Source organism: Salvelinus namaycush, unplaced genomic scaffold (assembly GCF_016432855.1).
Source record: "Salvelinus namaycush isolate Seneca unplaced genomic scaffold, SaNama_1.0 Scaffold361, whole genome shotgun sequence".
In the NCBI taxonomy this organism is placed as follows: Eukaryota; Metazoa; Chordata; class Actinopteri; order Salmoniformes; family Salmonidae; genus Salvelinus; species Salvelinus namaycush.
Window position 1 is genome coordinate 211,262 of NW_024060575.1, and position 8,743 is coordinate 220,004.

General features: G+C 40.3%; 1 long non-coding RNA gene across 1 annotated transcript; it reads right to left on the bottom strand.

Annotated features, from left to right (window-relative positions):
- Positions 1 to 6,010: 6,010 nt before the first annotated feature.
- Positions 6,011 to 7,781, bottom strand: LOC120040553. Its single transcript, XR_005475698.1, has 2 exons — positions 7,644 to 7,781; positions 6,011 to 7,486 (listed from the first exon to the last, which is right to left on the bottom strand). It is a non-coding gene; the product is annotated as an uncharacterized LOC120040553 (long non-coding RNA).
- Positions 7,782 to 8,743: the final 962 nt, after the last annotated feature.

Here is an 8,743-nt window from a genome sequence, read left to right on the forward strand (position 1 = left end):
TTTTCCTAGCCACTGTGCTTCTACACCTGCATTGCTTGCTGTTTGGGGTTTTAGGCTGGGTTTCTGTACAGCACTTTGAGATATCAGCTGATGTACATTTACATTTAAGTCATTTAGCAGACGCTCTTATCCAGAGCGACTTACAAGTACATACATTCATACTTTTTTTTGTACTTTTTTTTGTACGTAGGGCTTTATAAATACATTTGATTTGATTTTATATTGGCCTTCTAATTGGCCTTTATATTGGCCTTCTAAACGAGATACTTGTTTATTTATAAAGTTTTAACTAGTCAGTGGCCAAGCCCCCGTGAGGACAGACATTTCATCAGGCATCATGGACCACCCCTTCTTCCACAGAGTATAAAACCCACTTCCTACAAAATATACATTAAGTCAGAGAACGCCAGGACAGAGGCCCCACGTTGGAATGGCTACAATTCTATAGGTCATGGAGACCATACAGCTGTAGTTTTGGCTACATGGCTGGAAATGGTTAAATTCAGACTATCGATCACTACAGAATAAGTGCAATTTCTAATTTCTGGTACTCTGAAGTATCCATTCTAACCACCTACAACCACGAAAGACATTGTGACTTCTGGGAAAGTTAACCAGAGACTCTGATGAACTCTACCGGATGATTGAGTGTTTTCAACGGAGAGACAACAACGGCAAACAGGCGTAAATATGTACATTGCAATTTCTTTCAGAAGGAGCGGCCGTTCATGTGCAAAGTATTAGCATGTCCGTGAGTACAATTGGCGGCAGGTAGCCTAGTGGTTAGAGTGTTGGACTAGTAACCAAAGGTTGCTGGATCGAATCCCCGAGCTGACAAGGTAAAAATCTGTCGTTCTGCCCCTGAACAAGGCAGTTAACCCACTGTTCCTAGGCCGTCATTGAAAATAAGAATTAGTTCTTAACTGACTTGCCTAGTTAAATAAATAAACAATTATCAACTGTGTGTTTCCCACTCTTTATCTTCCCCACCTCTTTCCTTTGTATACCAAGCTGTCATACCGGCTTAGCCCACTAGGGACTTTTCTATCATTGTTAGTAACCAATATCTACTGTTTATTTAATTATTTAAATAAATAAGCCAATTTGTATATTGCTGATTCCTTATGGAAACTAGGGTTCGTGCAGATACCCATTTTGGAATGAGACTAACGAAGGTAACAAATAATATAATAATCATTCATGGAAGACTGTAATTGATAAGATATTAAAATATCTGAAAAGTTATATTCGGGAAATTATAGCACGGTAACTCTAAACATTTTCCCGTGGTGCCCCGACTTCCTAGTTAATACATGTGTACATGATTAGTTTAATCACGTAATAATTAAACCTAGAGAACTGATTTGATATAAATAAGTTCACATTTAATGATACACAAGACTCGACAACACTCACCGTGGCCAGATGACCTGTCCATTGCTGCTCAAGCATCCATTTCAGTTTCTCTCCTGTATATATGGCAGCCACAGTTTGTTTCCTAAGAAAAAGTAGCAGCACACAAACGCGGTTGTTTTCGCCCACATAGCGGAGTACAATTGAAATGTTCTCGCACCCGGTTGGGTCTTTAGTCCCATCCACTTTAATTGTGTACCATGAATCACCTACAACCTCATTCATGAGCCCAATTATTTCGTTCTGGCTGTCATGAGATGTCTATGTGGCATTGCGGGGAATTGTGCTTAAAGCACTAGCAAGTTCCTTGTCTTTCCTGAGCGAATAATCTAACATCGCCAGCAATAGTCCACCGCCCCCCTTGCATCCATCGCATCCAAAGTTCCCCTGAGAGGAAGCTCGTTGACAGAAAAAAATCCACAATGTCCACAATCGATGACAAATACATACGATTTCATAGCAAGTTGTGCAGAATTCAGAATTCTGCTCCCTGTGAATTCCTTGCTTGTCAATCTGTCCAAAGTACCATACATTTCAAATGTTCTTTGCTTGATGTGTGCCCCCCCCCAGTCCCTTGTTGCTATCAATGGCATGTTGCCAGTTATTATATCCAGTTTGGGTGAATGCCTTAAAGGCGTTAGCATTGGAGGCGATGTAACATTTCCAACAAGGATAGTAGAAAGCTGCATCTGCCTTGCAGGAATATTCCAGCCACTCTCTGCCTTTGAACCACACACTACAAAATGCCTGTTTTCTCCCACAGTACAGGCGGGTTGGGTATTTCCCCAGACAAACCTGCGCTGGCTCCTCATCACCGAGGTCATCAGGCACTAACGGAGGCGTCGGTGCTTGTAATATCCTGGCGGTGCTGCTGCTAGGTTCGGTCTTGGCGGCTGCAGGACCTCCTCAGGTTGGTTACCTCCTATGTCACCAGGCTGCAAGACGGTTGCGCAGGTGCCTTGCCTGCTGGGATCAATGGCCTCGGTGATCAGCGTCGGCTCAGCAGCCTTGGCCTCTGTGGCAGGCTTCTCCCCCTCCTAGGCCTGAATCACCTCTGCTTAGTCTAATACAGTGACAACTAAAAGATACCAAAAACTATTTAGTCTAACCAAAGTAAGCTAAATATGTGACTCGTTTCAGGAAACTAGGTGTACTACTTCACAGTAGCGCTATTTGAAAGTGAACTTTTTTTTTTACTCATGTGTTTTTGTCAGAAATGCCTTCTGGAACATGTGAACTTTCATGTGGCTTAATAACAAACTTGTAATCCATCTGTAAATATGAAAAAAAAATGTTAAATTACGAGCCTAGTTGGTTTAGCAACTGAAAAAGACAGCAAACTTCCCGCTAGCCATGATTGGCTGAGGTAATGAGTGGGCTGGACATGCCGAGAAATGAGTTTGGATTGGTCTGCCATGTAGCAATCTTCTGTCTATATCACGTAGTAGAACTGCATCAGTTGACTCACCCTACATGTTGACTCACCCTACTTGTAGAGAAATGCTCTCTCATGTTGCCGAAATGGTTGAGTTGAGTTTATTTTTACAGGGACAGTGCACATTAATCAACGTGTCGGTTTTAGCCAGCTGGCTAATTTTTAACCGCAGTCCCTGGGCAGGTTATAAGTGTCATACAGTACACGCTTTTAGTTGTTGTTGTCCTAAGCTACCTGACTAAAATGCTTGCTAGCCTAACTTCCTTTCATGGGCAATGATTACCCAGCTGGTTAACATTAGCCTTAAGTTACTACATTTAGCTACATGTTGAATTTACATCCTCTCAGGCCCGGGGCACAATGTACGAGTCACTATTATAATCATTGGCCAGTACGGAGAATTAAGTAAACCCACAAGTCCAAATCCCTATCTCCATCCATGGCTAATTTTGGAAAGGGATGATTTTAGCTAGCTAGCTAGCCTCCGGAGGACAACGACACAACGGGATGCAACATTTCAAGTTTTCTGTCAATGTCGTTTGGCTTCTAATGTGATGTGATTAGTGTGAAGCCAAATCAAAAAAACTGGCAGTCCACTTTTGGGACTGTTCACAGCTGAGCTCACTCAGTTTAGCTCAACACTGACTGGCTATTTTATTTGAAAACATATCAACAGAGGCCTTCCCCAAACTGTTGCCACAAAGTTGGAAGCACAGAATCATCTAGAATGTAATTATAATCTGTAGCATTTAGATGTCCCTTAACTGGAACTAAGGGGCCCACACCATGAAAAACAGCCCCAGACCATTATTCCTCCTCCACTAAACTTTAGTTTACAAACTTTACCAAACTTTACTGCATTGGTGCAGGTAGCATTCTCCTGGCATCCACCAAATCCAGATTTGTCCGTCAGACTGCCAGATGGTGAAGCGTGATTCATCACTCCAGAGAACACGTTTTCACTGCTCCAGAGTCCAATGGCGGCGAACTTTACACCACTTCAGCCGATCCTTGCCATTGCGTATGGTGATCTTAGGCTTGTGTGCTCAGCCATGGTAACCCATGGCTGCTCAGCCATGGTAACCCATTTCATGAAGCTCCCGATGAACAGTTCTTGTGCTGAAGTTGCTCCCAGAGGCTGTTTGGAACTCGTAGTGAGTGTTGCAACCGAGAACAGACGATTTTTACGCACTACGCGCTTCAGCACTCAGCGGTCCCGTTCTGTGAGCTTGTGTGGCCTACCACTTCCTGGCTGAGCTGTTGTTGCTCCTAGACATTTCCACTTCACAATAACAGCACTTACAGTTCAGAGGGCAGCTCTAGCAGGGTAGAAATTTGACAAACTGACTTGTTAGAAAGGTGGCATCCTATGAAGATGCGATGTTGAAAGTCACTGAGCTCTTACCTTACAAAAAAAGATTGCAGTTACTGCAGTAGACTGTGGTATTTTGGACGCAGTAATGGCAAAATAACTGCAGTTATACTGCACTCAACTGAAGTTACACTGCAAGATTACGGCAGTAAAAAATACTGTTATTTTGGACACAGTATTTGCAGCATCCTGCAATCTTTTTTCGTAAGGGTTCAGCGAGGCCATTCTACTGCCAATGTTTGTCTATGGAGATTGCATGGCTGGGTGCTTGATTTTACACACCTGTCAGCAACGGGTGTGGCTGAAATAGCCGAATCAACAAATTCTTGCTAGCAATCTGGCCATCCGGAGTCATGACAACACGTTGACCTCTTCCCCATGGAAATGTGCATTCTTTTCATGAAGTTGTCAGCTAACCCATCTATGGGGTAGAAGTCTGTGATTTGTTGTGATTCTGGATGGACAGATGACGAGCAACAATGACAAGAAACTGCCATGTGGGGAATGTAGAGGGCGTGTTTCATCTTGTTCTTGATACCATGGCTTGTTTTGACTCATTTCATGTCAATGCTAATATGGGAAACATTTGCTTGCTAGCTAACCAAGAACTGTAAAAATGTATTTGAGAGACAAGTGCTCATTGTCCAAATGTATGTATGTTTTCAATAAACATTGGAGACGAAATATCAGTTACACATTGTCAACATTCTAAGCCAACCCCGTCTGTTTTGCACGTCTATAAAACCTGCAGAGGATGTCTCTTTCTGTTGTTACTATGTACAGAACATGGTAGTACTTGAGCTGGAGACATATATTTCCCTCACTAACTTTAAGCATCAGCTATCTGAGCAGCTAACCGATCGCTGCAGCTGTACATAGCCCATCTGTAAATAGCCCATCCAATCTACCTACCTCATCCCTATTTACCTTTCTGCTCTTTTGCACACCCGTATTTATACTTGCACATCATCATCTGCTCATCTATCACTCCAGTGTTAATCTGCTAAATTGTAATTACTTCGCTACTATGGCCTATTTATTGCCTTACCTCCTCACGCCATTTGCACACACTGTATATAGACTTAATTTTTTTCTATTGTGTTATTAACTGTACGTTTGTTTGTGTAATTCTGTGTTTGTGTCGCACTGCTTTGCTTTATCTTGGCCAGGTCGTAGTTGTAAATGAGAACTTGTTCTCAACTGGCCTACCTGGTTAAATAAAGGTGAAATAATTTTTTTTAAATAAAAAATGTACTTGGTTTACTTTTCCATTATGTTGCTATAATTCTATATTATGGATTTGTGTTACAAAATACATGTCAATAAAACATACAACACGTGGTCCTTTGTAGCTCAGTTGGTAGAGCATGTGGCTTTTAACGCCAGGGTAGTGAGTTCGATTCCCGGGACCGGCCATACCTAAAAATGCATGCGCTTATGACTAAATCGCTTTGAATAAAAGCAGCGTCTGCTAAATTACATATTAGCTCTACAGTATTGATTGATGCCCTGACTTCTGTTTGAAGGAAAAATGTGCCGGGGTCTAGGACTGGACCCGAGAGGACTCCAGGACCCGAGCGGGCGGTACGCCCCTAGGGTACCACCCTCTCAGGTTCTACTAATGCACACATAAGTTACAAAAAAACACAATAGCACAATTAGTTTGGAGACTGTAAAACGGCAGCCATCTCCTCCGGCGCCATCTAATTATATATTCATGCTATTCAATTGTTTTGTCTAATATACAAGATTGAAAAGTGGTAACATTAACAGATGATGACACTGCAGAGTGAGGAGAGATATTTTTATTCACAAATAAAAGTTGCATGTTTGTATGTTACCAAAATAAGACATGGAGAGAAGTCAACTAGACTGGGTTAGAAGTTAGCAGAACTAAACTAATGACAGGGATGGAGAGAAGTCAACTAGACTGGGTTAGAAGTTAGCAGAACTAAACTAATGACAGGGATGGAGAGAAGTCAACTAGACTGGGTTAGAAGTTAGCAGAACTAAACTAATGACAGGGATGGAGAGAAGTCAACTAGACTGGGTTAGAAGTTAGCAGAACTAAACTAATGACAGGGATGTGGAGAAGTCAACTAGACTGGGTTAGAAGTTAGCAGAACTAAACTAATGACAGGGATGTGGAGAAGTCAACTAGACTGGGTTAGAAGTTAGCAGAACTAAACTAATGACAGGGATGGAGAGAAGTCAACTAGACTGGGTTAGAAGTTAGCAGAACTAAACTAATGACAGGGATGGAGAGAAGTCAACTAGACTGGGTTAGAAGTTAGCAGAACTAAACTAATGACAGGGATGGAGAGAAGTCAACTAGACTGGGTTAGAAGTTAGCAGAACTAAACTAATGACAGGGATGTGGAGAAGTCAACTAGACTGGGTTAGAAGTTAGCAGAACTAAACTAATGACAGGGATGGAGAGAAGTCAACTAGACTGGGTTAGAAGTTAGCTGAACTAAACTAATGACAGGGATGGAGAGAAGTCAACTAGACTGGGTTAGAAGTTAGCAGAACTAAACTAATGACAGGGATGGAGAGAAGTCAACTAGACTGGGTTAGAAGTTAGCAGAACTAAACTAATGACAGGGATGGAGAGAAGTCAACTAGACTGGGTTAGAAGTTAGCAGAACTAAACTAATGACAGGGATGGAGAGAAGTCAACTAGACTGGGTTAGAAGTTAGCAGAACTAAACTAATGACAGGGATGGAGAGAAGTCAACTAGACTGGGTTAGAAGTTAGCTGTCATCTTGACGATGTCGTTGTTGCCCTCGACGACGTGGATCTGTATGCGTTGATGGAAGTGATCCAGAGCTGCCAGCAGACGGTCAAACAGGTCCTGGTGAAATATGAAAAGGTGATTGGTTGTCAAACAGGTCCTGGTGAAATATGAAAAGGTGATTGGTTGTCAAACAGGTCCTGGTGAAATATGAAAAGGTGATTGGTTGTCAAACAGGTCCTGGTGGCCAAATGGAGAAATATGAAAAGGTGATTGGTTGTCAAGGTTGATATTGCACCAGTGTACTTGGACTTCAAAATGTGTACATATTCAGACCTGCCAACCTGCAAGGTGTGTAGTTATACATTATAATATCTATATAGTGTAACTCCACACCTCATATTATACTGTATAACTACACACCTCATATTATACTGTGTAACTCCACACCTCATATTATACTGTATAACTACACACCTCATATTATACTGTATAACTACACACCTCATATTATACTGTATAACTCCACACCTCATATTATACTACACACCTCATATTATACTACACACCTCATATTATACTACACACCTCATATTATACTACACACCTCATATTATACTGTATAACTCCACACCTCATATTATACTGTATAACTACACACCTCATATTATACTGTATAACTACACACCTCATATTATACTGTATAACTACACACCTCATATTATACTGTATAACTACACACCTCATATTATACTGTATAACTACACACCTCATATTATACTGTATAACTCCACACCTCATATTATACTACACACCTCATATTATACTGTATAACTCCACACCTCATATTATACTGTATAACACCACACCTCATATTATACTGTATAACTACACACCTCATATTATACTGTATAACTACACACCTCATATTATACTGTATAACTACACACCTCATATTATACTGTATAACACCACACCTCATATTATACTGTATAACCACACACCTCATATTATACTGTATAACTACACACCTCATATTATACTGTATAACTACACACCATATTATACTGTATAACACCACACCTCATATTATACTGTATAACTACACACCTCATATTATACTGTATAACTCCACACCTCATATTATACTGTATAACTACACACCTCATATTATACTGTATAACTACACACCTCATATTATACTGTATAACTACACACCTCATATTATACTGTATAACACCACACCTCATATTATACTGTATAACTACACACCTCATATTATACTGTATAACACCACACCTCATATTATACTGTATAACACCACACCTCATATTATACTGTATAACTACACACCTCATATTATACTGTATAACTCCACACCTCATATTATACTGTATAACTACACACCTCATATTATACTACACACCTCATATTATACTGTATAACTACACACCTCATATTATACTGTATAACTCCACACCTCATATTATACTGATAACCACACCTCATATTATACTGTATAACTACACACCTCATATTATACTGTATAACACCACACCTCATATTATACTGTATAACTACACACCTCATATTATACTGTATAACTACACACCTCATATTATACTGTATAACTACACACCTCATATTATACTGTATAACTACACACCTCATATTATACTGTATAACACCACACCTCATATTATACTGTATAACTCCACACCTCATATTATACTGTATAACTACACACCTCATATTATACTGTATAACTACACACCTCATATTATACTG